At 42.3% G+C, this 22,331-nt stretch overlaps 1 protein-coding gene across 1 annotated transcript in view; it reads right to left on the reverse strand.

The window, feature by feature from the left end:
- Window positions 1-22,331, reverse strand: part of LOC124722161 (protein qua-1-like) — a 157,774-nt gene that overhangs the window by 55,380 nt on the left and 80,063 nt on the right. The window lies entirely within an intron of this gene.

Here is a 22,331-nt window from a genome sequence, read left to right on the forward strand (position 1 = left end):
TTTGTCAAAGTAGTCATTAAGATATAGTTACTATGTGCTACTTTTCTAGGTAAGAGTCACCTGTGACAGTCCCTTCAAATAAGTAGTGCATTTGACCCTCTAGATGATAGACCACACCAGACTGACACTCTTGGTAGATTAATAAGCTTTCTCTCTGTTATGTATGGATTTTTGTTAGCCCCAGTACAAGTAGTTATAACAGTTAATTGTTCCATGAAGTTTAAAGGAGAACTCATCCAGCCAAGGAATTAGTTCTTGGAACTGTTGATCTTCTTCAGAAGTGGTGATAAACCACTTACTAAATTTAGTTCACTTATTGGCTTCATCCTGATTCAGAGCATGAAGCGTGTCAGAATATAAGGTTTCCATATCTGAGTTAAAAAATTCTGGGAACACCGGTGTTGCTGATCCTAGTCTCATGAGAATATTGCCTCACAAACTTATTTGGTAATGTTGTGCATTGCTGTATCATTGAATTAACATTTCTTTCTTCAGCTACATCTCATCTTCACATCATGCATCATTTCATCGCCTTCAAAGTTGTCTTTGATTCTTGGAATTGTTAACTGTGAAGGCGGCGGTGTTCCACATTCAATTCTCAAATGTTGCTGAACCTCTCATATTCTTTGTTTCCCAGTAACACTTCTGATCTTGAAATGATAAAGAAATGTTTATTTCCAATCCTGCAACAAACAGAAGTGTTAAAACGTTTTTTACTACACTCTAAATTATTACACACAAAAAAAAATTTCTATCTGCTTTACGTAAAGAGGGATTGTTTCAAAGATTGTGTACATTACTAAGGGACAACATGTACTAATCGTCTCCAAAAGTCAATAATAAAGTACCAATAAGCAAGAAGAAAGTTATCAGTGCTACGCAAGCAAGTTCACTGTTTCAAAAATAAATCTTTTTGGAGGTATTACCAATGGGATTGGGCAACCAATTACAATGCAATTGATGTAGTGATAAATGACTTGAGACACTAAATTCACCATCTGTATTTTCATGCATATTCTGTAAGCCACTGCACTGTAAGAAGGTAAAGGTGAAGTCTGTGGCACCCACCCACCCACCCCGGGTGGGCTATTGGCCTGACTGCAGGTAGAGTGCATCCTTTCTTTACAGAAGCACTAGGAGGGGGAGGGTGGCAGGGCCATCACCCAAGCCAACTTTACCCCCCCCCCTCCCCCCAAGGTAAGAATCTTCTTACTTTTGACAGCAGTCTGAATCAACATTAAATTAATTAATGAAGCAAAAGGAGGGGGGGGGGGGGGAGGGGAGGGGGATGTGCCATAAACATTCTTACTTTGTTCTCATGGTACCTACCCAAAACATGCAGTGATGGTAACAGAATTGTTTTACAGTCCTCCAACACCAGTTTCCTAAATTTACTCCATAGGATTCTATGAAAACAGTCTCTTTTTCTCCAAAGAGTCCCGTTCACTGCACATCTTTCTTATGCTTTTGGATGTGTTATTTTCCTGAGCTGCTAGTTTCTGAATATGTAGGACATCTGCTGTGGTGTATGTTTATTGAGGACTCCAAATAGTGACAAAGTTCTCTAGATGAGGTGGACCCAGTGCCTTACATATGGTTTCTTGTACATTAGCACCCTACTTTCTTAGAAACTTCTCAATAAATTTAAATATTTCCCACAACTGATTTCTTATGTTCACCCTGTTTCATATTGCTGTAGGAGTATTACCCTAAGATATTTAAATGATATATGTTCCTGAAGTTTATGACTGATCTTCCAACCAGACATTATCAGATTTATTATATGTGTTATATGCATTATCAGACATTCATATAAATCTAAAGAGTGCTGCCATTCAGTACGATGACTGGAAGACATTATTCAGCATTTCCTTATGATCGTTCAGCAATATTACCATCAGGTTAGACATTATGTTTCATTCTATGAGCTATTTCCCACTGTTTTCATATGAAACTGTTCTCACACTTAATGCATTTTCATTTGCTGGGTATAATGTTTTCTCCTCCGGTAAATGTGTGCTCACGAAGGAGATGCTTAACCATAGCAATGGCGCCTCTTGTCAGAACACCTTATTGGATACCTGCTACAGTCTCTGTCTCAAGAAAATGAGAGCTTGGTTAGAAATTGTCCTGGCCATGGAAATGGGTAAATCTGAATTCCACACTTGCATAACCAACCCTCTGTGTCTGATTTGTTCAGATCTGCCATTATGGTGCCTTTTTTTTTAACATCAACCAGTTGGGCCTTGATCAGTCATACTATGGTTCAGTATCAGTCTTAGTGGAGATATGAATGGGGGGATTCATTGCACAACCCAGGTAATTATAAATAACATTAGACTATGCATTATATAACTCAATAATTATTTGGCTAGAACTGTTGTCTAATGTTAGAGGAGTGTTGTAGTGAGTGTCTTCAACACATGACAAAACCACGTCCGAATATCATGGGGTTGGGCAACCACCCCTCATTGTGCAGATGTCAGACATCGTAGGCTGGGCAGACTGGTAAAACAGGACCAACTGTGAAATGTGGCACAACTAACATCAGACTTTAATGCTGGACAGAGTACAACTAATAATGTGCTACCACAGGTGACCGTCTCCCACCCCCAACCCCCCTGCAATGGTGGGGGGCTAGAATAGACCAGCAGCTCTTGCTTGCCTGTTGTAAGAGGCAACTAAGAGGAATCCTTTTATTTGTTTACAGTTTTACCTTGAGGTTTTTGCTCTTTCACTTTCTTAAATTCTTTTTTCCCCCCATCACCTTTTCCAGCTTTTTAAATTCTGGTCCCCGTTTTGGGTTTGACCTCTATTTTCCAAATTTTACAGAAGGGCGGGTCATTTGGGGATGGATGCCTTACTGCAGTGAATTAACTCTTGACTGTGTATTGGCTGTGCCAACACGGCCACCTCAGCTGTCAGGAACAGTGGTTATAATTCAGAGTTTTACTGTCCTATGGCATTTCCATCTTTCACGATGCCTATAGATGAGAGCCAGGTTTAGGAGAAATGGAAGTGGACAGTTTGCAGAGTTCCTCATGTGTTCCCAAACTGATGGTGAATCTTTTGTTACAACAAAGCCACTGTTTTTCATTGAAAACATCGAAGATCGGTTTGGGGAGATTGGAGCAATACAAAAAGACAAGTAGATCTTTGCTGATCAAAACATTGCACACCAACCAATCGTGGGCATTTCAGGCCTGTGTAAAGATAGGAGATATACCAGTCACCATTTCTCCTCAAAATAACCTCAATAGAATTCCAAGTATCAACTTCCACTGGGACCTAATGCTACAAACTGATGAAGAGCTGCATATTAATCTGATGTGGCATGGAGTCCATTTTATTTGCTGCATCTAGAAGGGACCCAGAGGTAAGTGTGGACACTGGAACTTTCATTCTGATCTTTGACGGCTTCATTTTGCCTGCGAAGGTTAAGGTCATGGTTCATAGGTGTGGTGTCATGCCTTATTTTCCTCCTCTGATGAGATTTTTTAGGTGCTAGAGGTTTGGACATGTCCTCCCTCTGTTCTAATGAGGCTATTTGTCTATATGGATGGGCAGCCCCTGTGATCAACACCCCCAATGTGTCAACTGTCTGGAACCTCACCCTCCTTGTTCACTGCAGTGCTTAGTGTTTAAGATGGAGAAGAAAATTCAAGAGCATAAAACACTTGTTCACCTGTCTTATCAATATGCAAAGAAAAAGTTTGAAAGACTTCATCCCACTGATATGGTATCCAATTTTGTGTCACAGTCCACATCTCATGCGATGACGAGGTATCACACGACACCTTCTGGTCCTGTTTGTATTCGAGGGCCTGCCCCATAGTTGGGGGAGGGAATTTCAGCTCCCATGCCCCCTACCCCTGTAGCACCACTGGTTCCCACACCATCGATGCAGCCAGAGATGCCTAGTCACCCTCTGTCGTCATCAGGGATGAGGACACCAGTGAAGGTGCCCCTCACTCAAGACAAATGCCAAAGAAATGTATGGTCCTCTTCTCTCCTGCAAGATAAAATGGGGAAATCTTCACAGAAACTGAAGTCTTACATGGGTAAGAAGGATAATCAGTAAGGTAAATTACTTTCTGAGTCTTCAGATGTTCTGCCCCCTTCCTCCCCCCCGTGAACCCCTGTGAACATCGAGCCTTTGGCCTTTGCACGTTGCCACAATCAGGCGAGGTGGACTGTAGCACGGTAGTGAAGTAATCACACCCATCTTTTACATTCACCACTTTCTCAGACATTAGTCCAACACTCCTTCAATGGAACTGTAACAGCTGCTATTGCCATCTGACTGAACTCTGTCATTAACTGGCCACTTATTTCGTAATTGGCGTAGCACTTCAGGAAACACAGTTTATGACAACACATCTCCCGGTTCTGAAAAACTACAAACCCTGCTGTACAAATTGCATTATTGTTGAGAGAATGTCTGGTGGGGTTTGTACCCTCATAAACACCGATATTTTCAGTTAGCAGGTGCCCCTTAGCACTGAACGGCCATGGCCTTTAGTGTCTACCTGTCAGTTCGGATGGCAATATGTAATGTTTATCTCCCCCCAGACAGACGTTTCCATTATCCAGTGCTGTTAGAGTTAATGGAACAGCTACCTTTCCCCTTCCTCTTACTGGGGATTTTAATGTCCATAGTCCTCTTTTGAGCGGCGACACTGTCTCGCAGGTGCCGGGTACTAGAACACTCCCTTCCACAATTGGATGTCCGCCTAATCAGCACTGGAGCTGCAACCATTTCAGTGTGGTACACAGAACATACTCAACTATCGATCTCGGCATTTTCAGCCTGAGTATATTACCCCTGATCAGTAGTGTTTCCATGGTCATCTTTGTGACAGCAACCATTTTCCTATCATTCTCTCCCTCTCCACTCATAGACATCTGGAACATGCTCCACATTGGTTGCTTTTGGAAGGTGACTGATAGACTTTCTCCTCCACATCCCTTTTTGCAGCCAGTCGTGCGATTGATGTCGACCAAGTGGTACAAGATACTATTGATACTATTATTCGTACTGCAGCAGCAATGATCCCCTACTCCTCCGGCTCGTCACGACAACTGCTGGTGCCATGGTGATGTGAAGATATAGTCACAGCTGTCAGGGAATGCTGCAGGGCACTTCGACAGCACAGCGCCATCCTTCAATGGATAATTTAAAAGCACTCAAGAGACTCCTTGTGCAAGCGTGGTTTTTAATGAAAAAAGGAACCAGGAGTGTTGGGCGCTCTATGTGTAATCTATGCGGTGCCACACCCAATCGTCCTAAGTATGGACTAAACTCTGTTGCATTTGTGGTAATCGACCACTCACGGCAGTTCCTCGTGTCCTTGTCAATGGTAACATCTGCACTGATTCCGTGGTACTTGCTGTTTGTTTTTTGACTCACTTCACTGAAGTGTCCGCTTGCAGTAATTACCATCCTCATTTCCTGACACAGCAACACCTTACTGAGTGCAACCTGGTATCCTTCCATGCACATGACTATCATACAACGCCATTTTTAGTGAATGCGCACTGTATTGAGGTATGGCCCTTGGACATGACAAAATCCACAAGCAAATGCTCAAACATCTTTGTGCCGACGGCATCAGACATACCTCAGACTTTTTAATCGTATTTGGCAGGAAGGAGAATTTCCCTCTCAATGTTGGGAAGATACTATTATCCCTTTCCTGAAACTGGGAAAGGACTCTCATATTTTAACTAACTACTGGCCAATCTCTCTGACAAATGCATTGTGTAAGTTATTTGAACAAATGGTCAATTGCCACCTTTGGTGGTGCCTTAAAGCCAGATGGCAAATATCATGATTCCAAAGTGGGTTTCTGGTTCACCATAGCTCACCTGGTTTGTCTGGAATCTGCAGTGCACTATGCTTTTGCATATTGCCAGCATCTGACTGCTGTGTTCTGTGACCTACAGACAGCATTCGATACCACCTGGCGACATCACATCCTGTCTACACTGCATGAGTTGGGTTACTGGAGCAGTTTATCTGTTTTTATCCAGAATTTCCTATATCCAACATTTTTAGGTCTGGATAGGTTCAACTCTCAGCAACCAATATGTACAGGAAAGAAATACCATAAGGATCGGTTCTGAGCATAATGCACTATCGCCATCAATGGCATTGTAAATGCAGTAGCCCTCACAGCCTCTCCATCACTTGATGTGGATGATCATTGCCTGTACTATACTCTGCATCACTGCGCACTGTTGAGTGCCAAATTCAATGACTTTCTGGAGAGTACATGACCAGGCTTTGGATCATGGCTATCGACCCTCTGCTGCAAAATCACGAGTTGTGCATTTTTGCTGACTCTGGACTGTGCACCAGCGCCCAGAAATTTATCGTGAAGTCGTTTCATGTTTTAAATTCTTAGGTATTTTATTTGACAACAAGCTGCCACATGTCTGCTGTCTCAAGGCAACTTGAATGAAGATGCTAAAAGCTCTCCATTTTCTTAGCGACTTCTGATGGGGTGTGGACTGCATAGTTCTGAGATTTTACACAGCACTGATTTTATCTTACTTGGGCTATGGATGTGTTGCCTATGGGTTGGCAACACTGTCCGCACTGAGCTTGCTGGAACCTGTTCACCACCCAGTCACGCAGCTGGCAATGGGGATCCTTCCATACAAGCCCTGTTTACAGCCTCCTGGCAGAAGCCGGTGTTCCACCACTGTGGTTTGGACAACTGCAGCTTCTGGCTAATTACGCAGTCACAATCTGTCAGATGCCTACTCGCAAAAGTCATAAACACTGTTCCATGACCAAAGTTCAGTCAGCTTGCACACCACCCAAAACTGGGTAGACCAGGTGAGGTCTGACTTGATACCCTAGAAGGACCTCCAACAGCCTCCTCTAGTCTGTGTTCCTAGGGCTTCGACTCAACACCCCCGTGGTCTGTACCCTGTCCTGTGATACAGATGAACCTCTTTTGTTGCCCCAAGAAGGATGCTGATCCTACCCTTGCTTGACACCTGCTTTGTTCAATCCTCCATGATGATTTTAATTCAGTATGCATCTAAAAGTCAACGATAGGGTTGGTTATGCTTTTATACATGCAAGAGGGGACAAGAAGTACTCTCTGCTGAGTGTCTGCAATGTATACCCTGCAGAGTTGGTTGCCATATCTCAGGTTTCATGGTATGTCATATCCCTAGCCACGAAAAACTTTGATTTGTAGTGAGTTGATGAGTTACTTAAAAGGAGTATCCCTGTGCTGTCTCAAAAATCTTTTGGTCACCAACATCGAGGGCCTACTGACTGGCCTCTACAGCTCTGGAAGGACAGTGACCATCTGGACACAAAGCCACATAGGCATTCCAGGAAATGAACTTGCCGACCGTTTTGCTGAAGACACCACTGCAGATTAACTTTACATCAGAACACAGGGTCCAGACTTATGATTACAACTTTGATGCCATATTTTGAGGCTCTGGTAATTCGATTTGCAGGTTACTGTGACCCAAAGCAATTTAAGAGCTATTAAGGGGTCCACTAAAGTGTGGCATACATATTTCCAGGCCTCTCAGAAAGATGCCATTGTTTGTGCTGACTGCATATTGACCACGCGAGACTCATCCACGAGTTGATTCTGCATTGGAAGGATCCTTCTCACTGCATCTGCAGTAGTCTACTGATGATAGCACATGTTCTTGTTGAGTGCACCTTGCTGGCCAATCTGCGGCATGCGCTGTGCTTGCCTACCTCACTCCCTCAGATGATTGCGGATGACAAGACAGCCATTGCCAAAGTGTTGGATTTCCTGAGGGAAAGCAGATTTTATGCTAATCGATAAAATTCCCCCACTTTCAATGTTAGGGGAGGTCGTGGGCTGGGGAGAGCCACCGCCTATAGCAGCTACCCCCCATCCGATTGCAGGTTACTTTCTTCCCCCCCTCACCTTGTTGTGCCTTTAGAGCCTCTTGTGCTTGATGCTGCCTGGGTTATCTCAAATTTTTTTTTGCCTAGTGTGTTATGACTACTGTCACATTCTTTTTTTACCTTTTTGACTTGCTTATATAGTTGTAGCAGCCAAGTCCTCACTTTTTACCATTTTACATTTCGCTCATGAAATGGAAGGACTGATGATCCAATAGTTTAATCCCTATTACCACCACCACCACCTGCAGCTGACGAACCGCAAGTGTGCCAATATTAACACAACGACATCGGTAACTAAAATTGAAATGGACATTTGTGCTGTGGCAGAGTTTTGCATAGTCTGATGAATCCCAATACCTTCTTCATAATGCCAATTGGAGGGTGCAAATCCATCGTATGCCAGGGGAACAGCTTGTTGACATCTGTACTGTGGGATAGAGACAAGCTGGCAGTGGCTCCATTGTGCTTTGAACATTCACATGCCATCCATGGGTCCAGTGGAGCTTGTGCAGGGCACTATGATGGCCAAAGAGTATTGTACACTGGTTGCAGACCACGTACACCCTTTTTGTGATCTTACTTCCAGTGGCATTTTTCAAAGAGATAATGTGCCATGTCACAAGGCCAGGAGTGTGATAGAGTGGCTTGAGGAAGACAGAGGCGAGTTCAAGTTGATATGCTGGCCCTCCAACTCACCAAATCATTTGGGGTGTGAGTGGATTAGATTAGATTAGATTTACTTTCATTCCAATTGATCCGTAGTGAGGAGGTCCTCCTGGATGTGGAACATGTCAGAAAAACAATACATGACAAATATTTACAACTAAAACAAATAAGCTAATGTACCATTCCACAGGTCCCAAGTGGAATGATCGTCATTTTTAATGAACACTAAGAGTCATTTTACAAATACTAATGCATTGAATTTAAAATAAAAAACGTTTTTTTATTTATTTATAAGGTAATAAACATGTAATACAACTACTGTAATAGTTATTTACAATGAACACATTACTGCACTGAAATGGTGCAGAAGTTAGATTATACTTACACACACACACACACACACACACACACACACACACACACACACACACACACACACACAAATTTTCAGTGAACACATTACTGCACTGAAATTGTGCAGAAGTTATGTTGTACTTATATACAAATCAGTTGGTTTTACTAAGAAATTCATCAATGGAGTAGAAGGAGTTGGCCACCAATAAATCCTTTAGGCTTCTCTTAAACTGAATTTCATTGGCTGTTAAGCTTTTTATGGCTGCTGGCAAGTTATTGAAAATGTGTGTTCCTGAATAATGCACACCTTTTTGTACAAGACTAAGTGACTTTAAATTCTTGTGAAGATTATTCTTATTTCTAGTATTGATTCCATGAATTGAGCTGTTGGTTTGAAAAAGTGATATATTTTTAATGACAAATTTCATTAAGGAATAAATATACTGGGAAGCTGTAGTTAGTATCCCTAGTTCCCTAAACAGGCTTCTGCAGGATGTTCTTGAGTTCACACCACATATAATTCTTACTGCATGTTTTTGTGCCCGGAAAACTTTAGCTTGGCTTGATGAATTACCCCAAAAAATAATCCCATATGACATTATGGAATGAAAGTAAGCATAGTATGCCAGCTTTTTCATTTTTATATCCCCTACGTCTGACAAAATTCGCATTGCAAACAGAGATTTGTTAAGACGCTTCAGCAGTTCTGTGGTGTGCTCCTCCCAATTGAATTTATTATCAAGCTGTAATCCCAAGAATTTAACACTGTCCACTTCTTCTATCTTCTTGTCATCATATGTTAGACATATACTCTTGGGACACCCCTTACAAGTTCTGAACTGCATGTAGTGTGTTTTTTCAGAGTTTAGTGACAAAGAATTGGCTAGGAACCAGTGATTAATGTCCACAAATATTTTATTGGCTGATCTTTCTAAGACTACACTTGATTTGCTATTTATTCCAATGTTTGTATCATCGGCAAACAAAACAAACTTGGCATCTGGTAATGTTACTGATGAAAGGTCATTGATATACACAAGAAAAAGTAAGGGCCCCAAAATGGAACCTTGTGGGACCCCACATGTAATTAGTTCCCAGTTGGATGATGCCAGATAGCTTGATACATGTCTCTTTCCTAATAACACCCTTTGTTTCCTGCCAGAGATATAAGATTTGAACCATTTTGCAGCATTTCCTGTTACACTATAATATTCTAGTTTACTTAAAAGGATATTGTGATTTACACAGTCAAATGCCTTTGATAGATCACAAAATATACCAGTTGCCTGCAATTTTTTGTCTAATGAATTAAGCACATTTTCACTGTAAGTGAAGATAGCCTTCTCAATATCAGAACCTTTTAGAAATCCAAACTGTGACTTTGACAGTATGTTATTTGAGATAAGATGGTTATAAAGACGACGGTACATTACTTTTTCGAAAATTTTTGAGAATGCTGGTAACAGTGAAATTGGACGGAAATTTGATGCTATTTCTTTATCTCCCTTCTTAAACAGTGGCTTAACTTCAGCATATTTCAGCCATTCAGGAAATATTCCACTGATAAACGACTGGTTACACAGATAGCTTAATATGTTACTTAGCTCAGAATCACATTCTTTAATTAACTTTGTTGATATTTCATCATACCCACTAGATGTTTTTGATTTTAAAGATTTTATGATGGACATCATTTCTGTTGGGGTAGTGAGGGTCAAATTCATATTATGGAAATTACTTGAAATGTCTGGTCTAAGGTAATCCATAGCAGCATCTACCGAACCTGACAACCCCATCTTTTCAGTAACAGTTATAAAATGTTTGTTAAAAAGTTCTGCAACACTATACACATCTGTCACCAATGTATCATTTACTCTTAATGCTATTTGTTCCTCTTCATGTCTGGTCCTACCGGTCTCCTCCTTCACTATATCCCATATTGTCTTTATTTTGTTATCTGATATGACTATCTTTTCCTTGTAAAATATTTGCTTTGACATCCATATTACAGTCTTTAATATTTTGCAGTATTTCTTATAATGTGCTATAGCATCAACATTGGAAATGTTTCGGATTGACAGATACAGTTTTCTTTTTGTTTTACAAGATACCCTTATTCCTCGAGTAATCCATGGCTTCTTTGTAGATTTTCCTCTAACCTTGGTAAGTTTTGGGGGAAAGCAGTGTTCAAATAAGGTAAGCACTTTATTAGCAAAAATGTTATATTTTTCATTCATGCCATGTGGTGTCAGAACTCATCTCTCCCCTACCTGGAATTCAACAAAACCCGACATTTTAATTTCACTGAATGGGCATATGATTAGTGAAACTGAACAGTTCAAATTTCTAGGTGTTCAGATAGATAGTAATCGGTCATGGAAAGCTCACGTTCAGGGTCTTGTTCAAAGACTTAATGCTGCCAGTTTTGAACGGTATCTGAAGTTAGTGATCATTCGACGTGAAAATTAGTCTACTTTGCTTATTTTCATTATCTTATGTCAAAAGGTATTATATTTTGAAGTAACTCTTCCCATTCTAGAAGGATATGTTTTGCTCAGAAACGGGCAGTTCGGGCAGTAAGTGGTGTAAGTTCGCAAACCTCTTGTTAACAATATCAGCCTATTCCCAAGAATTAGCAGCCTTCACTCAGTTAATACTTGGCAAGAAACAAACCTGCATTTGGATCTGACTTCCTTAACTCTTGTGCAGAAAGGTGTGCAGTATACTGCTGCATCCATTTTCAATAAGCTACCACAAGAATTAAAAAATCTTAGCAGTAATCCAGGTGCTTTAAAATCGAAACTGAAGAATTTCCTCGTGGGGTCACTACTTTTATTCTGTCAAGGAGTTCCTTGAAAAATTAAGCTGATTCTTGATGTATTGTTGATTGCATTTAAGTAAAATTGTGGCTTGACTCTTTTTGGGTTCATAAACATTTTATTTTTATCTGTTATTACTTTTACGTAGTAATTTCAAGTACTGACACATTCCATGTCCTTGGAGATTTGCTCCTACGGATCTTGATGTGTAAATAAAAAATAAATGAAAATAACATGTCCATAAAAACTAGTTATTAAATTCTTAAATATTCATTCCTGACATATCTGAATTAATGTTGAAGCATTTTACTTAAGATGCTGTAAATTCATGTTGTTGTTTTTTTTTTTTTAAAAGTGTACCAGTGATTTGTTATTGTTTAAGTTATAAACACTTTGGATTATGTGTTTCATCTCAGTTTTTCTTTGTTGTGCACAACCTTGGCAAGATGTAGTTGTAAATGGAGGTCAAGTGCTTCTGTAGAACTGCTGAAGGCAGATGTATTTTGTGTCAGTTGTGCAGAGTGTGAAATACTGCAGAATATAATTATTTCGAAGTTCTGAAATTTTATTTCATTCAATACTGTAAAACAGAGTAACTTAGGGACACTTTTATAGGTTTCGTTTGTCTCTTGTCAGTACTTACCTAGCCATTACACCAAGACTGTAGATAAAGATGACCTTCCTCATCCAAAATATGGACATGAGTCTATTTTATGAGCAAAGTATTAGTAATAAATGCTCTTTCGATGTCCCAATCTTGTTGCGTTATGTGGGGTACCATTGGGACAGCTAAATTTTTGCTTTGAAGTACAAGCAGAAATCTGTTTTTCCTGCAGTTAAACATTAACCATATGAACATCTGAGACAAAAATAAAAGGTTTTAATAATAAAATGACAGCTGTTTTTTTGTGATTAATGTGGGAACTAAGGTTTTCACCAGTAGTGGCCTTGGTCCATCCTCGCACTTCAAACTAGGTAAAGTGCTGATTTGAACCAGGCTCTAAGGTGTACACATCAAACAACCTGATTTGGTTTAATTGTAATGTCCTTTGGAAGTGCCAGTTTTGGTCCAAGATGTCCTCATTTACTCCTTGTAGTTTACATAAAATGGCGTGATGTCCTCTGCTGCATTGCCACACATCAATATTGATTTTTGTATCATCTCTGTGTACTTAGTTCCCCTTTTCATGATAATTTTTCCAGTATTTGATATGTCATTGAGATGTGTTTCAACAGAGTTCCAAATGTGGCTAGATGGGATTCTACTCGAATCATTTCATTCAACATTTCTTCTGAGTAATTGTTTGGTCATGTTCCAAGAGTTTTATGGATTTCTGGGCATCGTTAGTCAGTAATGACACTGGAGAAAGGTGAAAAAATATTTGAAATAGCACTTGGGATTAATTTTGGGACAGTCCAAAGCTACCCCACCCATGGCTGACTTTTTACAATTTGGAGGTAATAAATGCAAATTTAAAGAACTAACAGATTGCAAGCAGAGCATGTAATTCTCAAAATAAATACACCTTAGTAATGTAATATGCACAGTTTCCTACTGGCATATAAAAGTTTATGGGAAAAATGAGCCTTGAACATTTGGTGCTAGAAACAAATGGGATCTATTGAGACAGTTGCTTGATGGCTTCCAAACACTGGCAGAGGGCAGTACATAATAACTTTATGGTAGCAGCAGTTGCGTGCAAACTTCAAACAAATAGTGTTCATGCTTAATTCAAATGCTGAATATTATGTGCTGTCCCAAAGCTACACCCCCTGTACCAAATTTCTTCAGAAGTCACCTGAATATCACAATCCTTTCATCAGTTAATGTTTCTTTGTATGAGAATAGGATCTGCGGCCAGCATCATGTCCTGCAAATGACAACTTATGAACAATATGACTGGAGAACAGAGAGGATGTAATAGACACATAAGGCCTACTAGTGACATCAGTTTTGCATGTGAAACAATTTGTATGTTGAAACTTCCTGGCAGATTAAAACTGTGTGCCCGACCGAGACTCAAACTCGGGACCTTTGCCTTTCGCGGGCAAGTGCTCTACCATCTGAGCTACTGAAGCACGACTCGTGCCCGGTCTCACAGCTTTACTTCTGCCAGTATCTCGTCTCCTACCTTCCAAACTTTACAGAAGGGCACCAAACTGGTAGGTCATTGGTCCCTCATTCCAATTAAAATAATTCCACAAGGGGGGAGTAAAATAGTCGGGTAAGAGAACAACAGAGAGACGCAAGAAACATGTAGGAGAGATCAAAACAAGATAGCAGATTACCATGGCTGGCTGACTATGAGAGTAAAAAGGAGAAGCCACCCACTCTGCAACACATAAAACCTCCACCCTAATAGCGCTAGGGTGGAGGGCACAGAGGGACAAAGGACATGTGCTAAAACTCAGATCAAATGATAAAACCCACCCTCACAAATAAAAAGTAAAACTAAAGCTGCTGTTGAGGCATTGTGGCCCATTGCTGAAGGCAGGGTGCTGGGAAAGTTAAAAGTCTGCCACAGAGCGGCTAAAAGTGAGCAGTCCAGCAAGAGGTGGACGACCATCATTTGTGAGCCACAGTGACACCGAGGTTGGCCCTCGCGACGGAGGAGGTAACCATGTGTTAGCCACATATGGCCAATGCAGAGCTGGCAGAGGACAACCGATTCCCTGTGCACATGGAAGACGTCCACACATTTGTAGTCTCCTTAATGACACAGATTGTTTTGCGTGCTGTTATGCCATTCTGTCTCCCAAAGCCAAAAAACCTTGTGGCGTAAGACAGAATGCAGGTCAGTTTCGGAGATGCCGATCTCCAGAAGCGCTTTCCACGTAGGCTGTTTGACAAGCTTGTTGGCAACTTCGTTGCCTGGGATTCCATCGTGTACTGGGGGTCCACACAAACATCACTGAATGACGGGACCATTCCAGTGCATAGATGGACTCCTGAATGGACGCTACAAAAGGATGGCGAGGATAGCACTGGTTGATAGCTTGTAGGCTACTCAAGGAGTCAGTACACAGGAGAAATGACTCACCAGGGCATGAGCGGATGTGCCCAACAGCACAAGATATGGCCGCCATTGGGCATGGAGTGCTGTTCAATATGTCCTCCATGAACATATGCCAAGCCAATGTGACCATCAGCCATCGAGCCATCTGTGTAAACCACTTCATGGCTCCGGTACATGTACATGTCGAGAATCGAGAGGAAGTTATAGAGGAGAGCTACAGGGTTAATGAAATCCACCATGGAGGTATATGTGAATGGACCTGGAGGATAGGTGGTAACGGGAAGGACTCCAGTTCAGACAGAAAGAACCACAATCATAAGCCCTGTCCTGGGCTGCCGATGAGGGAGATGAACCGCCGTGGTAGGGAAAAGGAGTCAGTAATTTGGATGCACAGGAGAACTACGAATGTATGCAATGTAACTGGCGAGCAGTTGTGCACAACTAACCTTCTATGGAGGGACTCTGGCCTCCATCAGGACACTGGTCACCGGACTCATTCTAAAAGATCCTGTTGCTAGGCAAACGCCACAGTGGTGCACTGGGTCGAGTAAATGCAATGTTGAGGGCGCCACTGAACTGTAAACAAGACTCCAATAGGCAAGGCAGGATTGAACAAGGGCTCTGTAGAGCTGCAGCAGTGTAGAGTGATCTGCAACCCAGTTGGTGTTGCTCAGGCAGTGGAGGGCATTGAGGTGCTGCCAACACTTCCGCTTAAGCTGACGAAGGTGAGGTAGGGAAGTCAATCGGGTGTCAAAAACCAGTCCTAAGAATTGGTGTGTCTCCACTGCAGTGAATGGATTGTCATTGAGGTAAAGTTCTGGTTCTGGATGAATGGTGCAACACCGACAGAAATGCATGACACACGACTTCATGGCTGAAAACTGAAAGCCGTGGGCTAGAGCCCATGACTGCGCATTGTGAATGGCTCCCTGTACATGCCGCTCAGCAACAACAACACTGGAGGAGCAGTACAAAAGGCAGAAGTCATCCACATACAGATATGATGAGACTGACGGCCCTACAGCTGCTGCTAGACCGTTTATAGTCTCTAAAAGTAGAGATACACTCGGTACGGAGCCCTACAGAACGCCATTCTCCTGAATACGGGGGAACTATGGGAGGCACCAACTTGGACACAGAAAGTGCTGAGGGCCAGGAAGTTTTGGATAAAAATCGGGAGCGGGCCTCGGAGACCTCACTCATACAATGTGGCAAGGATATGATGTCTCCAGGTCGTGACATACACTTTTTGTAAATCAAAAAAGATTGCAACCACATGTTGGCATCTGGGAAAGGCTGTTCGGATGGCAGAGTTGAGGGACACGAGATTATCAGTGGTAGAGCGACCCTGGCGGAAGCCGCCTCGACATGGAGCCAGTAGGCCACGTAACTCCAGGACCCGACCCAACCCAATTGCCGATACACCATACGTTCCAGCAGCTTACGAAGAATGTTGGTGAGGCTGATGGGCCTATAGCTGTCCCCATCAAACGTGTTTTTACTGGGATTGAGCACCAGAATGATGGTGCTCTCCCGCCAGTGCGATGGAAAGACAGCAGCACACCAGATCCGGTTGAAGATCACGAAGAGATGTCACTTGGAGTCAGATAAGAGATGTTTAATCATGTGACTGTGGATCCAATCTGGCCCAGGAACTGTGTCTGGGCAATGTGCAAGGGTGCTGAGGAGCTCCCACTCTGTAAATGGGGCATTGTAGGGTTCACTGTGGTGTGTAGTGAACGAGAGGACTTTCCTTTCCACCCGCTGTTTGAGGGTGTGAAAGGCTGGGGGTAGTTCTCTGACACAGAGGATCGGGCATAGTGCTCAGCAAAGTGCTTGGCAATTGCATTTGCGTTGGTAGACAACACACCATTGATGTTAATACCAGGCACACCTGTTGAAGGTACCCAAAAAGACGTCTGATCTTCGCCCAGACTTGGGACGCTGTAGAGCTCGCCAATGCTCTTTAATTGCCTCAGTGACTTCCAGCGTCCACCAAGGGACCGTCTTTCTCTGGGGGGCACCGTAAACAACAAGGGATCACGTTTTCCGCTGCAGAAACGATCGTTGTAGTAACATTGTCAATGACAACATCGATGGCACCGTGTCGGGGAGATTCAATGGTGACAGAGGGGAAGGCATCCCAGTCTGCCTTGTTTAAAGTCCATCTGGGTAGACGTCTGTGGGCATGTCACTGGGGGAGTGACAGGATAGATGGGAGAAGGCCAGGACTGCACACCGAGAGATAAATTGCCAAATATGTGCCATGTGCCACACTGAAATGTGTGGGGCACATGCATTTAAGAGGCAGAGGTCACGTTGAGACAGTAAATTTTTGACCTCTCTACCTCGGCCAGTAAATATTGCACCACCCCGCAAGGGGTTATGGGTGTTAAAATCTTCCAAAAGTAGGAAAGGTTTAGGGAGTTGATCAATTAGTGCAGCCAAAATGTTCAGTGGTACTGCACCATCTGGAGGAAGAAATATATAGCAGACAGTTATTTCCTGTGTCGTCCTTATCCTGACAGCCACAGCTTCAAGAGGGGTTTGAAGGGGCACAGGTTCACTACATACTGAATTTAGGACATAGATGCAAACTCCACCTGACACACTATTATAGTCGCTACAGTTCCTGAAATATCTTTTACAGCCACGGAGGGCAGGGTTCTGCATTGCTGGGAACCAGATTTCCTTCCTGGAGGGCAATACAGAGAGCAGGTGTAAAGCTTAACAGTTGCCAGGTGGTGGAAAAAACCACTGCAATTCCACTCGAGGATTATGTGATCGTGTGACTGAGAAGGCATGAAACACTCAATGATGTGGTCTATGCCTCAGGGTCACCTGCTGCCACCAGATGAGTTTGTGTGCTATTGACATCCATTGTGTCTGAGATCCCAGCGAGATCTAGGGCCTCATCGGACACCAGGATCTCCACCTCATCCTCAGACACAGAGCTTGTAGGTAGTGGTGGTGTGGATGCCACCGCAGTGCCTTGGTTCCTGGGGGTCTTTTTCTTTTTATGTTTCTCTCACTGCTCCTTAGGTTTGTCCATCTGGGAGGGCTTTACTGATTCAGTATCAGGGACTGAGGAGGACCGTGAAGCCCTACGACCAGCTACCTGTGGTTGCTTCAGCCACTGGCGGCTCAGCTTTGCCACTGGTAGAAACCTGGGAAGGGAGTGACCCAAGGGACCCCTTCCTAGTGAGAGGAGCCAAAGAAGACTTACGCTTCTCCGGCTGAGAATTGGGGACTGACATCCCCAATGGTTTGGGTGAGGGGGGGGGGGGGTGTCGCTCCTGAAGTAGGTTGTCCAGGAGCAATGGGGAGGGAAGTTCCCCCCCCCCCCCATCAAAGGGGTAGGTGGAGTCTGACGGCTCAGAGCCCACTGTACACAGTGCAATGGAAAGCGGTAGAACCATTGTCACAGCCATGGTGTAGGTTGATGTTATATGCGCAGGATGTAGGCTCTCATATTTTGTCTTAGCCTCAGTGTAGGACAGTTGGTCAAGGGTCTTGTATTTCATTATTTTTCTTTCTTTCTGGAGAATCCTGCAGTCTGGCGAGCAAGGCAAATGGTAGTCTCCGCAGTTGACACAGATGGAAGGCGGGGCGCAGGGAGTATTGGGATGTGAAGGACATCCACAATCCCAACAGGTGACACTGGAAGTGCAACGGGAATACATATGTTGAACTTCCAGCACTTAAAGCACTTAATCGGGGGAGGCATATATGGCCTTACATCACAGCGGTAGAGCATCACCTTGATGCTCTTGGGTAATTTGTCATCCTTGAAGGCCAAGATGAAGGCACTGGTGGCAGCCTGATTATCTTTCAGACCCTATTGGACATGCCAGAAGAAATGGACTCCTTGCTGCTCTAAATTGGCATGCAGCTCGTTGTCAGACTGCGAAAGAAGGTCCCTGTGAAATGTGATACCCTGGACCATATTTAAGCTCTTATGGGGTGTGATGGAAACAAACATCCCCCAGCTTGTCACAGGTGAGTAGTGCCCATGACTGGGCAGAGGATGCTGTTTGGCTCAAGACTGACCCGGACTGCATTTTGGACAAGCCCACCTCCCCAAACTTGTCCTTTAAATGCTCCACAAAAAACTGAGGTTTCATCAACAAGAAAGATTACCCATCATCTCTCGTACATGCAAGGTACTGGGGTGAATAAGCTTTGCTGCCATCCTTAGCCTAGTGTTCCTCCCATGGTGAGGCTGGGACGGGGGGGGGGGGGGGGGATGATTTGAGGTCATATTTTGTAGCATTGAAGTTAGACCTTGACTGCTTAGAGACTGCTGGTGTTTGACCACCAGCAAGAGATGACGTACTACACTTCATGGCATGCCATCCGCCCTGATGCCACCCTCTTTAACAAGGGTGCTGCCCACGGGTACCACCCAGCCACAGCAAAGGCCACCTGGCAGGATGGCCATTGCTGGGAGTCCCGATGCCCCTGGATGACGGGAATCTACTCCTCGGCATAAGTGGGGAGTTAACGGCACAAGCACCAGCAGAGTGATCCCTGTGTGGTCAGGGGGCTACAACCAACAGGGTGCATGGCAGCCCCACCACAACGGACTGGCTACCATGCTGGATATCAAGCACAAGCAAGTGAAGAAGTCCGTTATTGTTAACAGTGCAAAAAGCGATACTGCACAGAGGATGGAGGAAAATGCACCCACGAGGGTGACCTCGCCCAACAGCTGGAGAATAAACAGAAGTGCAGATCCACCTCGATGAAGTATGTGAGAGGTCTCAGCGCATGATAGACACTATGCATCATCTAAAGTGCCCTTCCCCAATTGGCTCACCCTTCGGGAAACTTTCGAAAAATGGAGGTCAAACCCTACAGGGGACCATCACATAAAGGCTGAAACATGTGAGACGCCTTTTAGTCACCTCTTACGACAGGCAGGAATATCTCAGGCCTATTCTAGCCCCCGGACCTGGAGTGGGGAGATAAGCAGAAGTGTAGATGAAGTTGCCAATGAAGTGCGAAAGTGCAAAAGTGCGATATGTATAAGAATGATGATGCTCATGACTTAGTGTCCAGAAAAAATCTGTGTGTGAGTTCTCTAATCAGTCTTCAGTTCTAAATCCTGAAGTTAATGGTGAAAGTTTTCTACGCTCAGTTTAGACAAATATTTTGCAAGAGCTATTTAGTGATACACTTTTTCCAAAGTTAGCAATCTGTTGCAAAAAGAGTTCACCCTGATTGGTAGGAAGAAAATTGCAATTTAATTTATGAATCATATAAAAGAAAGGTAGGAGTGAGTGAAGAGTTGTTTTTATGTAACTTGTATAATGACCACTGTGATACAAGTGGCACTGCTGACTCTGATATAAAGTGGATGAAGGAGGTAAGTGACTTAACTAGAACAGGCCCAAGGGTATTCAAAATAGCAAGGATATGCAGTTCAATGAAGTTGAAAAGGACTGAATAGATGAAAGCATTGATACAAAGGTGAAATAAGAAACCAATGAAAGTAGGAAATTGAGAAGGTAAAGCATTACTTGATTCAGGTAGCAAAATTTCTGGGATGTCAGAAGTTTCAAGTAATGAAATAAAATAGTCAGAATTACATCAAAATGGCAGTGACGAGATTTATGATTAGAGGGACTGCTGGTAAACACAGCAAGTCAGTGAGATATAAAACTTTACCAAAATTTGAAATTGGGTGTGCAGAATGTGAACATGGTTGTTTGATAATTACAGAATTAGGTTAAGAATTTATCTTGGGAACAGAGTGGTTACATAAATTTAGTGCAGTCCTTGAATGGAAATAGAAAACATATTTGGCAAATAAGAAAGCAAAAATAATAAGTATGATAAAAATTGATAGATGAGAAAAAGGAAAAAGATTGGGGGGGGGGGGGGGGGGAACGGGCTTACATTAGTAAAAGAGGGGAGGTATGTAGCAGAGGGTAATTTTGTGCCAGAAGTTGAAGAAAAGGGTGCCATTGAGAACAACTGAGGAAAATTTGAAATTGTGGGGCTGAATGGCAAACAAAAGAATGAGATAAAAGGTTTGTTCTAGATATATGGAAATATGTGCTGTGAAATACCAAGAAGTGTGAATATTTTTGAATTTGTACTAAAACTGAAGCCTCATGAGCCATTTTTTTAAAAAACTGTATGATATACCAGTTGCAAAGAGACCAGCTGTAGAAATGAGTTGCAAAAGATGGAAAGATATGGTATGAGCGAGAGAATTTGCAGTGATTATAGTAATGCTTTGGCAACTGTGGCAAAATGTGATGGAGGTGTAGACTTACTTTAGATTCCAGGCTTATGAATAAATTTATAAGTAGAGAAAATGACCATTCTGAGAACATAAATGAGTTATTACGTAAGTTTGAGTGTATTAAACTGATGACAAGTTTAAATTTAACCTCTGTATTTCATCAAGTTCCATCTGCTCCAGTATTTCAGAACTACACAGCATTGTTTGTACAATGGTAAAATGTTTTGGCTCAGGAATTGTCTTCTAAATGAACTATGTGTTTTGACATTTTTCTTTATGGTCATATTTGGGATGAATATTATTTGTTGCTAAAAGAAGTGTTGGACAAATTGAGATTAGGAAGGATGGCACTAAATTAGAAAAATGTAAATTTGTGGTTAATGAACTGAAATTTGTGGGACATTGCATTGCTGAGATTGGGATATTAGCAGGTTTTGACAAAATCAGAGCCATTGCTGAGTCTTGTAATACTTAAAAATAAGAGACATTTGAAATCTTCCTTTTGAATGTGGATATTATATGAAGTACATTAGGAATTAGACTATGAATGCATCAAGTTTGTATTATTTTTTAAAAATGATTCTGTTTTTATGTGGGATGAAGAATGCGAAGAAGATCATATATATAATGTTCAGTATAACTGGAAATTTCTGTGTAGACCAGGCTTATCCTTACCATTTTGTGTATCGTGTGATGCTACTGATTGTGGACTTAGTGTAAATTTGTTTCTAATTAAAAACTGCAAATGGGGAAGATAAACACCAGACTGTTGCTTTAGGAAGTAGGACCCTCCAAAAACATGAAAAAACCTACGCTGTAACTGAGCAAAAACTGTTAGCTCTACACTCGGCATTTACTAAATTTCAAAACTACTTGGTGGGACATAAAACTGTTGTCTACTCAGACCACAGGGCCTTAAGATATTTAAAACAGGGCAAGCTTTATTACAGTAGGTTAACAATGTTGGCCATATTCTTAGAACAATTTGACTGAAATTCAGTATGTTACAGGATATGGAAGCCCAGTTGTAGATACTAATAGAAGGGGGATGATAATATTATGAGGAGGAAGACAGGGTTCAGAATTATGTATCTGAAAGGTGTTAAAGGTGAGAAAATAATGAAGAGCATCCATAATGATATTTCTAGGAACCAGAATTACGATGATAATAGGAAACAAGCAAAAAGTCATTTTGATAAGGAGGATTGCGAAAAAGTTGACAAGTACATGAGAGAATTCTATTTTGGAGAACAGATTTAGACTCAAACCATTGAAGATTGTGTTGGCCAAAACAGTGTACTGCCAAA

Source organism: Schistocerca piceifrons, chromosome X, assembly GCF_021461385.2.
Source record: "Schistocerca piceifrons isolate TAMUIC-IGC-003096 chromosome X, iqSchPice1.1, whole genome shotgun sequence".
NCBI lineage: Eukaryota > Metazoa > Arthropoda > Insecta > Orthoptera > Acrididae > Schistocerca > Schistocerca piceifrons.